At 35.0% G+C, this 14,303-nt stretch overlaps 1 long non-coding RNA gene across 2 annotated transcripts; it reads right to left on the reverse strand.

The window, feature by feature from the left end:
• Positions 1–12,030: 12,030 nt before the first annotated feature.
• LOC106352378 lies at positions 12,031–13,709 on the reverse strand. Of its 2 annotated transcripts, XR_001271591.3 has the most exons (6): positions 13,333–13,689; positions 13,150–13,233; positions 12,977–13,064; positions 12,797–12,860; positions 12,563–12,694; positions 12,031–12,486 (listed from the first exon to the last, which is right to left on the reverse strand). It is a non-coding gene; the product is annotated as an uncharacterized LOC106352378 (long non-coding RNA). The 2 variants fall into 2 exon arrangements; XR_001271590.3 differs by having other exon boundaries at positions 12,977–13,233; positions 13,333–13,709.
• Positions 13,710–14,303: the final 594 nt, after the last annotated feature.

A 14,303-nucleotide genomic window follows, 5' to 3' on the forward strand; every position in this document is an offset into this window, starting at 1 on the left:
CTTATTCTGTATATAATAAATAATTATTTAAATAAATAAAATAAAAATTATTATGTTTTCAAATTATATTTTTCAAACTCGAACTTTTTTATAATTTTTTTTTCAATCTTTTTTTTTTTGATTCGTTTTGAAACTATTTTTTAAAATTTATTTATATATTTATTAGAACTCTAAACTCCACATTCCAAAACAATTATCATATCCCTCAACTCTAAACCTTAAGTCTAGATTACTTAACCTTAGAGTTATAAATGCTTTTTTTCCTTTTTAACAGTGAGGTAAAAGTGATTAAGGTAAACATGAAAAATGATATTATGAATTTGATATTTTTGGCAATTTCCCATAAACATGTCTTAACATTATTTTTTCATTCATAAGATTTTCGGTTAACAAATTTAATCTTGTTTTTTCACACCAAAAGGCTATTTTTACAACAAATTTAATCTTGTTAAAAAACAATTTCTATTAATAAAATTATATATAGATATATATGTTTTAGTAAATAGAAAATTATCATGCAACATCTTATGTAATTTTAATTTTAAGAATTGTTGTAAATCTTGTTAAAAAACAATTTCTATTAATATATATATATAATTTAGTAAATAGAAAATAATCATGTAACATTCTTATGTAATTTTAATTTTAAGAATAAATTTGCAGAACTATTTATATTTTTTTTGTTTCTGTAAACATCTATTAATTTTTAAACCAAAACCTAAAATTCTAAAAGTATGAATTAATATGCATTTTGTTTTCTATTTTTAGTCAAATTTGGCCAAACAAATAAAAAATATTCTTTTAATTTTGAAATAAAATAAAATTAAACAATAAATTTAAGTTCATACTTTAAAATATAAATAGTCAACATGTATCGAATTTAATATCTTTATTAATATATTCCTTAATTATCTGGTCATAGGTTTTCTAAACAAAACATTTTCTTTAAAACTAAATCAAACAATATTTTATTTCTAAAAGCACATTAGTACTCATACAAAATTCATAAGAATAAAATTAGAAGTTACTAAATGAAAATTCTCGAAAATGTTGAAAAGTTAACTATAAAATATTAAAAAAAAGATGTGAAACAGTTCAGTTCATCTAAGGTTCTGAATGGAAAATAGATTAAGCTTTGTAAATCTAGCGGATCAAAAAAACAAGAATATATTAAATGGATCAATGGAACACAAACAGTATAAATATTTAAATTATTATATTTAATTAAAATTGTCTTTTACTTTTATAGGTTCATGGACGATTCGGAGGAATATGGTGATTTTGGTGTCTTTTGGAGCTTTTTGAATGAAGAGCTGCACAGACGTAACATATGTTTAGCTATGGATGGAGACCTTTCCAACGTTAGATTGAGCCCATATTTCAACAGAAGATGGAGCTTTAAGTTAGCTTTCCAATGCCGCTGGTTTGAGGTCAATCAGAATCATGTAACAGACGTTATGTCCATTTTACTAAAGAGTGGTCAGTCTGCCTCGCAAGACGAAGCTATCTAGGAGATGAAATACTGTCGATCGACGGTGCACCCTTGGTGTCAACCGACAGTGATGCCAGAACGCAGGCCGAGGAGCATATTTCAAGACCGACTGAAGCCCAGAAGCCACACAAAGTTACCAAAATATCCATGGACGACCATAAATCCTATTTATGTATTTCTAAGCCATTGTTGACAACTACAAGCTTTCTATTATCCTATTCTATTGTTTTCTCTTAGATTTGGAGAGAATACCAATTATCCTTCAGAGATTGATTGGAACTCCATTGGTTTTATCATTTATTTTTTTATCTATTATATTATTCAGACTATGATTTGTGTTATTGCTTTTATGTCTGAATAATCATCTTGTTAAGCTTAAGAATTTCATGAGCTTAACGTCAAGCTGATAATCAATTAGGATTTCTAGAACATCTATAGATCTCTACACCAGGGTGATTTGTAATACAAGGATCTGGAGTATTTAGAAAGCACGACAGTGTGACTGATTGCTTGAACCTAGAATCATATGACAATTGAGATGCACAGAAGTGCAGTCAATTAACAGAACCCAAACTCTGCTGGATTAGATACCTAGGCGCATATGATAGTTGGTCTACGAATCTTGTTAAACACAATCGATTAGGTTGTTAATGCTTGTCTGAGGAAGCATCGATCGACACTCAGGCCATAACATGTGAGAGATGGATTACTTACTTATTAAAATCGAGTTCTAGAATTGAATCTATAAATCATCAGCATCCTTGAATTGTAGTTTTGAATCTCTTGATTGATAAATCCCTAGGTCTAGCTATTTATCCTTATTGTTTACAAACTTAACAATCGAACAACTACCTTGTTTACCTTGCTTTCATATAATCTACTGTTTTAATATTGATTGCCTAGCTTAATCTTAATATCTATAGTCTATTGTGTGCCCATGCTCTCTGTGGATTCGATGCCTAAATACTATAACTGATCTTCTTATTTGAAAGAGTAATTTTGAGTGATATCAAATTTGCCGCCGCTGCCGTGAAGTAAGGATTCGCCATTAGACTTGATTAATAGGTTTAGTCTAGGTTTTATTTACTGTCATAGTTACTTACATAAAAAAAATTATTGTCTTTCAGGTACATGCCTATCAGTACCAGAAGCAACAAGGAGGAATTACTTTTCTTCTCAGACCAAGCACGTTTGGAACGCTCGATCCACAAAGAGAAACACAGATCATCGAGCGACACCACCTCTACTACGTCGATCAATACTTGTGACAGAGCGGCAATCGACAATTAAACTTGAACATCGATCGATACCAATCTGCAAGCAGACATGGTCGCGACACCTGTGCTACAGAGAGATGAGAATGGAGACATGCATGACCCTGAAGGTCATCTGTGTAATGCAGCAGGTCATAAAATAGATGGACAAGGGACTGCAATCCTTGAGCCTTCTGCTGCCACCGAGGATGCTAAAGTTCCTCATTAGAAAACGCTAGCAGATTTGATCAGGCCTAGTCAGTTCTATACCAACAGGTCTACGATTCAACCTCTAGAAATTCTGGGATCTCAAATACACCCCGCACACTTTTCTCATGTGGGTCAGCACCCTTATTGTGGTCTTCCTCATGAAAATCCTCTGAACCATATTGAGACACTAGAAGATTTTGTGTCTGGCATCCATGAGAATGAGGCAACCAAAGACTACATTATCTGCAAGCTGTTCAAATTATTTCTCTCTCTGGAAATGCTAAAAATTGGCTGCGACGCCTACCACCAGGATCCCTTACTACATGAAATGATGTAAAGACTGTATTTATTACTAAAATTTTAGATGATGCAAAAGTTGAAGAGATGAGAGATAAAATTTGGACATTCTTTCAGGGACCTACAAAAGCTTTCACAAGATCTTGGGAGAGGCTTAGGAGATACAAAAGAGATTGTCCAAATCAAGGTTTTATGGAGATTCAGCTGTTGAAGAAGTTTTGCAAGGGTATTGATGTGCGATATCATATGGTGCTCGATACTGCAAGCGAAGGAAACTTCGAGACAAGGACCCCAGAGGAAGTTAGGAGACTGATTGAGAACTTGATATCTAGCAACAGCTCCAAAAATCTGGATATGCACAGGATAAATCAGCCGCAATGGATAGTGACAAGATTATTGAGGCTGAGATTGGTTCTGTACATGAAGTTTCATTGGTGGAACAAGATGTAGAAAAGGATGAGAATCATGACCATATTCAGATGATGGAAGAGATCATAAGAATTCAGCAGAAGACGAGTACATACTTAAATATGAGGTTGGATGTTCTCTTCAAAGGGCTAAATAGAAAATTTGAAACTTTGGATGGCCATGTCAGGATGTTAGATGCCCATGTTTCTCAGACTGCAAAAGCTGTGAAGAAGCAAGAAGCTTTGGTCAAAGAGAAACTGTGGAAAGTGAGAGGCACCAGGTTGATGTCATCTCAGATAATTACATTGGGGAAGTGCTCGAGCAGGAGAAGCTGAAAGAAGATGCTTTTCTAGTCGAAAGCTCCATGTCCATAGGCAGCTCGTACTGGTGTCGATCGACGCCAACAACTGAGCACCAATGGACACCAACTACTAAGCACCGATCGACTTTATCAGCTGAGCACCAATCAACATCATCAGCCGAGCATCGATCGACACCACTTTTGGGATCAGACAAAACTGTTCGAATTCAGAACCATTCAAACTTTGCTGCATGACACCCTCATCCTCCCATCCTGTACTGTGCTAAAAGGGACAACATTGATCGACAACAATACAATGAAATCGATCGACAACGACATGGGAAGACCGAACGACAACAGCAGCCGAGCAGCGATAAATGCCCACCTTTGACATATCGAGTGCGTTTACCAAGCTTTGATTTAGACCGCTTGAATGCAACTCGAAACCAATCTCAGACGTCAGTTTGTTTAAAGACACCAGAAAAGACCAGTCAGAAACCTGCAGATGCACCAAAGCAAGAGCAATCGATCGTAGCTGAAACCTCTTTCATTGAAAGTATCATTCGACGACATAAACCAGATGTCGATCGATGTTGGGTCAAAAACGGACACGACGAAGTTAACATCCAAATATCCGTAAAAATCAGCATGAATGCTTTTAAGAAAAGTAATCTTCGTAAAGAAATCTTTACGAAGAACTTAGCGGTGAAATCTTGCACTAATCTTGGTTTATTCATCGAAACTAAACACCCATAAGCCAAGAACACGTTCATAAAACGTCAAGAAAGGATCCAAACAAGGTCACCACGTAACGACCAGACCGCGAACGAGCCGGCCGCTACGTAGCGACCGACCAAGCCACTCGTAGCGACCAACCAAACCTTTCGTTCGGTCGCTTTGTAGCGGCTGATCCAGAGCGGATCAGGTCGCTACGTAGCGACCGAACTGTCTCGGACATCGATCAACGGGTACGACCCAAATCCATGCATTCTCGTATGTTCCTCAATGCTAGCTCCCATGTACCGCAGCCATATCATTTCTCATATCATTATGATCAAAGTTACAGTTGAAACTTTACGATAAAACCGCGAAAACTTGTTTTTGTTGAAAATAAAATCGTAAAAAATGTTTCATGTCGAAAGATGGCCCAACGAGGTCTAAAACGTGACTACAAGCCCACTTATGATTCTTTAAGAATGAGCTCGTAGATATTATGGCGGTTTATGTTTTTATGTTATAAAAACAAATATAAAGATAAGTCTCCGCAGAAAAGATTTTAAGTTTCCGCGGATAAACATGAAGATCGGAAAAAATGGAATCTCTCCATTTTTCGCTTAAGACGGCTTAAAGGCAGGAAGGGAAAAGCTAAAACCGACCTTGGAGGAGTATATAAGGAGTCCTAGGCGAGAGGCACAAGGAGATAACTTTTTTTCAGAGCAAACTTAGCACTTAGAGCAATTTTAGGCAACTTTCCGTTTTTGTTATTCGAGCTGTGACTCAATAAGATTTTGCAGTCTTAGGGTTTTAGAACTAGGAATCTCGCCGACAGTTCTCGTAGCTCAGACTCTTACCTTGTTGTAACACTCAAACGTGAATTCGAAATAAGATCTATTTTGCTCTCTTTTCGATTTTTTATTTTTCTCGTCTTTTTTTGGTGTTCTGATTGCTTGGTGTGTGGTTTAGTAGATATCCGGGACCTCTGGGAAATTAGGGTTTTCTAACTTTCCTTATTTAAACGGAAATCAACAGTGTGAATTTCGGTTCCCACAATCGACACCAAACAGACACACACGAACCTGCCATTGAGAAGCATTCAACGAAAGAAGAAATTCCAGTTGAGAAGAGAGTGATATCTAGGAAACCCTATATCCCCAAACACCTTAGGAGAGAAGTTAATAAAGTGGAATTTGAAGGATTGCACAAGAGGGTGAAGAGGGTTCCTAAGGATATGTCTTTCGAGGATGCATATTATAAGTATAGACTTGGTAATTTCTTCAGACAGAGCAGAGAGACTGATAAAGACATTGGACTCCTATTCAACAAGGTCAGCTGTAAACCCAAGAGGACAGTGAAGAAGGAACAAGATCCTGGAAAGTTCATGATTCCATTCACTATACATAGCCACAGTTTACCAAATGCCCTCTGCGATACTGGATCTGCAGTCAGCATCATGGCCATAGACACTGCTGAGCTATTAGGACTAAAGATGGAACCTTCTAAAGATAGTTTCACTTTCGTGGATAACTCCCAAGCAAACTCCACATGCATGATCAAAAATGTTAAGGTGGAGATAGGGGAATGCATTATCCCTGTGGACTTTCATGTTGTGGATATCAAATCAGGCAAGATATCTCCACTTCTTTTTGGAAGAGCTTTCATGGCTACAATGGGAGCAGTTTGTGATCTTAAGAGAAATAAGATGTGTCTGACTAATGTTGATGAAAATGTCTTCTATGATCCCATGGAAAATAAAAAAAGTGAGGAGCTTATTTCATGCATAGAGATGTTTGAAGATCCAGGACCTACAGCTGATTCAAATCGCGAGCCTGCAATACTAGATCAGCGTCGGTCGACATTAGAATTGCAGCATCGGTCGACTTTCAGTCCTCATAATCGTTCGACAATCAGCCTTCAGCATCGGACGACTCTCAGTGCTTAGAATCGATCGACATGAAGCCTTCAACATCGGTCGACACCCTCCAAATTTCAAAACAACCCAAAACTGAAAAGTCTAAGTCTGGGGGAAGGACCAGGAATATGAAGAAGAAAAAAAAGAATTTAGATGCAGATTTCCTGTCACTAGTCCCTTTGCAATGTCAAGAGAGAAGTCTTCAGTATAGAGTGTGCTGCAGAGGAGGTCCAAAACCTTTTACCAAGGTTACAGTGTTATGTGATCCAGAGCTGAGAAAAAAAAGAGATGTTTCTGCAAGAGCTTTTCTCAACTGCATCAACAAAATGAAGAAGAGAGACACTGAGACTTGTTTTGGAGCAAGTACACATCCTCATCTGAACTGAATAAGATCTCCAAAAGTCAAGCTAAATGACTATAACAAAGCGCTGAGTGGGAGGCAACCCACCACTAGGTAATTTCATTTAGTTTAGTTTAGATTGTTATTGATTTTCGTTTTATACTTATTGCAGATAAAAAAATATAAACAGTAACGACGACATTGCGAGCGCTACTGTAGCAAGAACATCGATCGACATTGTAGCAGCACCATTGGCCGGCACTGTAGCAAAAAATTGAGAGTTAATGTAGCTGAGATATTGTACCAGGACTACTGTAGCAGGTCCCTGTTCATCGAAAAAAACAATTTGAATTGGTTTTATTAGTTATCTATTACTGACTATTAGTGTTTTATTTATGTTAGGTAAAAAGAAAAGATCCAAGGAAGACGAGTGCTGCACCAGCATCGACCGATACTTGATCACTGTCGCTCGACACAACATCAGAAGTATCGATCGCCACTTAGCTGTGTGGATCGACACTAACATCAATGGGAGGTATACTCGCGAAACCTTGTTCAATTTAGTGTTTATGGTTTATTTTCCCATTAATCTTAGACTGTAACACTAGTGACAGTGTTGTTTAAGTATGGGGGAGGTTCTACTAATATTGTGTTTTAGTTAGCTATTTAGAAAGAAAGAAAAAAGATCCGAGTAGACGATTGCCCAGCATATCGACCGATGAGAGCATGTCGATATCGATGGTATACACTGCAGCGACCGATGGTATCTCCTTTCCATTGATCGACACTTAATCTGGTCAGGTATATTATTTTCCTTGTTAAATTGGGTACTTATGTTTATGTTCTCACCAAACTTCGACTGGATATACACTAGGGCCAGTGTAATTTAAGTATGGGGAAGTTTACTGATATATAGTTATTGTGAGTTATCAAATGTTTTTTAAAAGAAGTTTTTATCGAGTCAAGAAGGGGATTATGATCAAACACAATTTGATTACTACTCTAATCACTTTCTAGCACCATCTAGATTTACTGATTGCAGGATGTATTAGATAGAAACACCGTAGTGTATCACGTAATGCTAACATCCAAACCTGCTAAGAATGTCTGGAGAAACCAAAGCAGACTTCCAACCTAAATCTACTCTACTTGCTTATTTTGGAGATTGGTATACATTAGATCGAAGTCCTCCTGTAAGTCTGGAGAGTAAAAGTCTGTGTGTTTCTGGTTCCCTTTTCTCTCTCTCTCTCTCTCTCTCTCTCTCTCTCTCTCTCTCTCTCTCTCTCTCTCTCTCTCTCTCTCTCCGGCATCTTAAGATATAAAAGATTGAAATGATTTCCTGGAAGAGGTAGAGAGGTGGGAGTTTCTCCAGTGACCCCAGAAGGGAATGATCACACATTATGGAAACGACGGGTAGGAGTGTATCCTGTGACCCCGGTATTCGCTACACTTTGTCAAATAGAGCTACAAAACTAGACAAGTCAATAAGACAAACAAGATAGACTGCAAGACGAAGCTTTCGAGGGGATGAAAGACTGTCGATTGACGGTGCACCCCTGGTATCGATCGACGGTGATGCCAAAACGCAGGCCCGAGCATATTTCAAGACCGACTGAAGCCTAGAAGCCACACAAAGTTACCAAAATACCCATGGACGACCATAAATCCTATTTATGTATTTCTAAGCCATTGTTGACGGCTATAAACATTCTATTATCCTATTCTATTTTTTTCTCATAGATTTGGAGAGAAGATCAATTCTCCTTCAGAGATTGATTGGAACTCCATTGGTTTTATCATTTGATTTCTCAATCTATTTTATTATTTAGACTATGATTTGTGTTATTGCTTATATGTCTAAGTAATCATCTTGTTAGGCTTAGGGATTTCGTGAGATTAATGTCAAACTGATAATTAATTAGGATTTCTAGAATATCTATAATCTCTACACCAGGGTGATTGTAATACTAAGATCTCGAGTAGTTAGAAAGCACGACAGTGTGACTGATTGCTTGAACCTAGAATCAAAAGACAATTGAGATGTACAAAAGTGCAATCAATTAATGGAACCCGAACTCTGCTGGATTAATAAGTTACAAATTATATCCGAAAAATGAAGTGTATTAACCAGATTCAACCGGTACTAAAATAATACTCGAACAAGGTCTAAAAGATTGAACGCAAAAATCCTAAAAACCTGACACTTACCTGAATAAATATCAAAGCATCCACACCTAACCAAAACTAAAACAATTCGTTTATGATCACACCTTACACCATATGAGAAACTAAACTTGAACACATTATCGTACTAAAAAATAAGTTCCACCTACAATCAGATGGAGAGAGTAGGTATGGGCAATCGAGGTCCCAATCGAGTTTCGGTTTGGGTCCATTCGGGTTTCAAGCTTTTGGGTTCATAAATTTCAGCCTAATTCGGATATTATAAAAGTTTGGTAGGGTTCGGGTTTAGTCTAGGTTCGAGTTTAGTTATATGTCAAGATTCGGTTGAACCCAAAATAATTATGTTTTGGATATTAGTCAAGTTATCGGTTCCAAAATATTAATTTGTAAACTATATTTATTTATTTTTTCAATAAATATGTATACGTGGATTTCTCAAACCATATTGTTGTGTCTCAAAATAACTATGGGAAACACGTCTATCAATCATACATCAGCATACATCCGGAAGTGAACGAAGAAGTGATATCGTGATGAAAGCGTTTGGAGAATTGAAGCTCAAAGTGAGAGGTAGTGTTGAAGATTTGTCGAAAGTGGATTTCAAGCTCAAGGGATAATGCTAGATTAAGCTTGAAAAAAAAAAACTTGAGATATAAATGAAAGACCTAATCCTACTGGTTTATGGTTTAGTAAAAGGATTAGAAAAATGAATTAAATAAATATGTTAAAATCATAGAAATAAAAATGCTCTGTGCTTATTTATATATCCAAGTCACCCCAAAATTCATTGTACTTTCCCACATTATTTTACCAACTCCACTTGTCATATTTCCTTCTTTCAAAATCCATATACATAGTGATAATATGTATAAGACAAAATTTACAACTATAGTTTTAGATTCAGAATAGATTTATGAAATATTCAGTTTAAATTATATCTAGAAAATAAGAATATATTGTTTGAAATCTCTTTTAGTATATTTTGACATTCTTTAAAAAAAAAGATATATTATCTACATAACAATATATATATATATACTATATATATATATATATATTTCTTAATGTTTTTTATATATTTAGTAAACAATAAAATACTTTTTAGAAATTAGATCTTCATAATATAGAGAGATCAAAGTGATTTTAAGATGATGGCATTGAATATGAACGACCAAAGTTTGGGGTTGTATTGGACTCTGAACTTACAAAATTATGTTTTGTTTATAGAATTCTAAAACTAAAAGCGCACAATTATCTACATTTATTAATAAGAGTTTTCTCAAAAAATCTATTTATACGAAATTGGTATCACTCATAAGAAGTGATTTTTACTCTCTCAAATAAGAAAATCAGTTGTAATAAGTAGGGATCGAATCCACAGAGAGCATGGGCACACAATAGACTATAGATACTAAGATTAAGCTAGACAATTAATATTAAATCACTAAATTATATGAAAGCAAGGTAAGCAAGGTAGTTGTTCGATTGTTGAGTTTGTAAACAATAACGAAAAATAGCTAGACCTAGGTATATATCAATCAAGAGATTCAAAACTACAATTCAAGAATGCTAATGGTTTATAGATTCAATTCTAGAACTCGATTTTAATAAGTAAGTAATCCATCTCTCACATGCAATTACTTATCATATGTCTAAGTTTTTGTTACAGCTTTTGCATGTGAACAAGGAGCTAGCGTCGATCGATGCTATGGCCTGAGCGTCGATCGATGCCATGGCCTGAGCGTCGATTGATGCTTCGTCAGACAAGAATTAACAACCTAATGGATTGTGTTCAACTAGATTCCTAGACCAACTATCATATGCGCCTAGGTATCTAATCACTACAAAAAAAGCTTGTTTCACATCATTTATTTATAATATACTAGGGTTTAGCCCGCCCTACGGGCGGGTGAGCAAATAAAAATAATAATATAAATACTGTTTAAGGTATAATAAATTTTGCATTTTTTTATTTTAAAATATATTAAATTTTACTTTTTTTAATTTTTGGTTTATTTTTTGAAATGTCCGTAATTGTAATTGTTGCGTGTAAGAAAGATTTGGCTAGGAAAATGTCTCCATAGGGGATATGAAGCAGCTATGTATAACATGAATATCATCTTTGGTGGGCGCTGTTAATGTTTATGATTTAAAATCAACATCTGTTAAATTAACCCCAATCCATTTTAGGTTATAATTTGTCGAAATTGAGAAGTTACTATAAGATTTAATTATACCCATCAAATGTTCTTTTTATTTCTAAAGAAATCTAACTAATTTGGTATTGTGTATTTTAAATCCTAAATCGTATTAAGAAAGTAACTGAAGTTGAGGAGACCATAAATCGTAGTGTTTTATTAATTTTTAGCGTTATAATCTTTAAGACTACTATATACATCTAGAGTAGGTCAATTCTTTATTTCTTCAACTTTCACTGTGACGTTTAAAATAAAGTTCAAAATCATTATTCAAGAAACAAATGGAAGTTTGTTCAGTTTAAGATATTGTAGAACAAATACATGTCTGGCGTTTTTTTTTTAAATTCAAATATCTATAACAACACCTCCTCTGATGGGTTTAATAAAATAACGTTGATTAAGTTTAAAACTAACGAACAAAACAATACGAAATTTTACTAATAAGTGAAGATATTAGAATAGTAAAAACGTTTTTCAAATGAAATAAACAAACTAAGCCATTTGCTTGAATTCCATTTTATACTAAACCTAGGAGGTTTACTATTGAATGCTACAAAACAATTTTTTTAATATAAATTACTTTTTTTTATGAAACTTGGATAAAAATATTGTTTCTTTTGGTATGATTTTATCCTTCTTTTTTAGAGATCATATTGTCAATGGATTTTATGGTTTTACCAAAAAGCGTTTTCGAAAGTGCACTCAACACAATACCGGATCTTTCTAGATGGAGAAATGATTTCATAGTGATTTTCTAGAAGGCAAGAACGCTTTCGTCATTTCAAAAAAAAGCCTATGGTTTTTGATAGTTAGATCCGTGAAACCTATAGTTATCATACACAAAATATGTTTCTCCCCACATGCCAATGGCCTTTTTTTAACTCTCCTCTGTATGTGCACGTGCGATCACATCACACGTTTGCCTCTGTTTGCCTCTGTTTGCCTCCTCGCCTACGCTGCTTCTGGTTGTCATCTTTATGGACTCGGTGAAGTTGTTGGTAATAGTGAGACTCGTTGTGGTCAGGACGATCAAGCTTCTTCTTCAAAACGTATTCGTACTGCCCATGATGATGATGTTGTCTGTTGTGGTTTGAAACACTTACTGGTTGGGAAGAGAGCGAGGAGGAGGCCGAACATAACCATCCAGCTTAAGCAAACATATTGAACGTGGCAGCTGAAGTCAAAGAAATTTAAGCATTTATTTCTGCATAGAGTATTGATTAATTTTCAAAGAAAGTCAACAGACAAACCTGGCAAAAGTGTGTGAACTGCAAGTTTCTACGGTGATCGACTAACCCATTCAGGAGTTTAGTTCATATTAATCTAATCGATCCAAAGAAACATTTAGAATGAGTTCCTGGAATTTGAAATAGATTAGTAACCTGCAGGTTTAAAAATACATCAATTAATGATCTGAGAAGGACCTTCTCAAGAATGGATATAAAACTATAGAAGAACCTGAGTTCCATTGTCGAGTACAGTACCTATCGGTCTGAACTGATACTCTTCTCTGTCCACTTCACTGAACTGAGAATCCTTCAAGTATAGCTACATACACACAAAGAAAACAGACCATGTGTTATGCAAAGAATCAGGGAAGTGTAAGAGAAACATTTAGATTTGTTATGATATAAGTTTTGTGTAAGGACTAAAGAGTAAATCACCTGTGCCTATGTATTTTGCAGCATGATTCTTGGTAGGAAACAACTTCAAGGACCGAGTTGTAACCTCTTTGATTTTATAATGAAGAATCTGGTTCTCAAAATAATTCTGGTTCTTAAAAGATTAACTGAGAGCTAGTTTAGACCACATTAGTTTCTGTTCTGCTCTTACATACCTGTCAATTGTTAACATAACTCGTTGAATGGTCTGAGTTTCATCTTGTAGATGGTTATGATGTCAGTAACCTCCCCAGCGATGTCTGTCAAAAGAACAATAACATACGACAAAAATTGAACATCCGCGACTAATATAGAATAAGGAGAAAATAAATTGAGCGTAAATGAGTTTGAATACAGACCTGGAAACTCGGAATTTGGTTAGGCAACCTATGTGTTGTTCATCGCTGGGATCTTGCAGATTTATAAGATAATTCGCAGGTTGCCTTGGAAGATGAAGAGCCTGATTCAATGCTCGAGAGAGGGACAAGTGGGATAAACCACGTAAAAGGCACGGATTTAAGAAGCACATAAATGAAAACCTAAGCCGTTACAGAGAGCTCGACTGAGTTTCATATGAAGACAAGGAAGCGACGGTGAAGCTCTCCTCGTCGATATGTCTAAAACGACAAAACAAACCCTATACATATTGGGCCTGGACAAAGGGAATGCAAAGACCCAAATAGAGAACATTCTTTGAACATGAATAAAACAGAGCAGATAGAGTTTTCGGAAAAAAGAGAGTTAAAGAATCATGACATGCCAGGTGTCACAAAAAGCCCCATTCAAGATGATGAGGTGGATGGCTAAGGTGAGAGAAAACTCTGCTTTATTATTAGAGATGTATCAGTTAAAAATGATGTAATTAAACTTTGCATCACTTAAATAAGTGACTCTGAAAGTGGTGATGCAAATAATTTACATCAATTTATTAAATAACTGATGCAAAAATAAAAATATTCATGTCAATTCTAACAACTGATGTGAGTATGTGTCACTCACAAAAAATGATGCTAAGTCTTACATCAATTTATTTAAGTGATGTTAGAATTAGTATCAGTTACAATAATCGATTTAAATTATTTACATTACTTATTAATAACTGATGTAAAAGTAGTATCGGTTTTTATAAGTGACTTTAATAATTATATCATTTATAAATTACTGATTTAAATACTTTGTATCACTTGTGCATAATTGATGTTAACAAAAAAAATAAGATGTTTTATTTAAACAATTAAAAACGCAAGTAAAATAATTAATTAAATCAGAATAATCAAACTAGATTAATAATCAATGTATTGAAATGTAAATTACATTATTTTGCAAATTT

Source organism: Brassica napus, chromosome A9 (assembly GCF_020379485.1).
Source record: "Brassica napus cultivar Da-Ae chromosome A9, Da-Ae, whole genome shotgun sequence".
Classification (NCBI taxonomy): Eukaryota; Viridiplantae; Streptophyta; class Magnoliopsida; order Brassicales; family Brassicaceae; genus Brassica; species Brassica napus.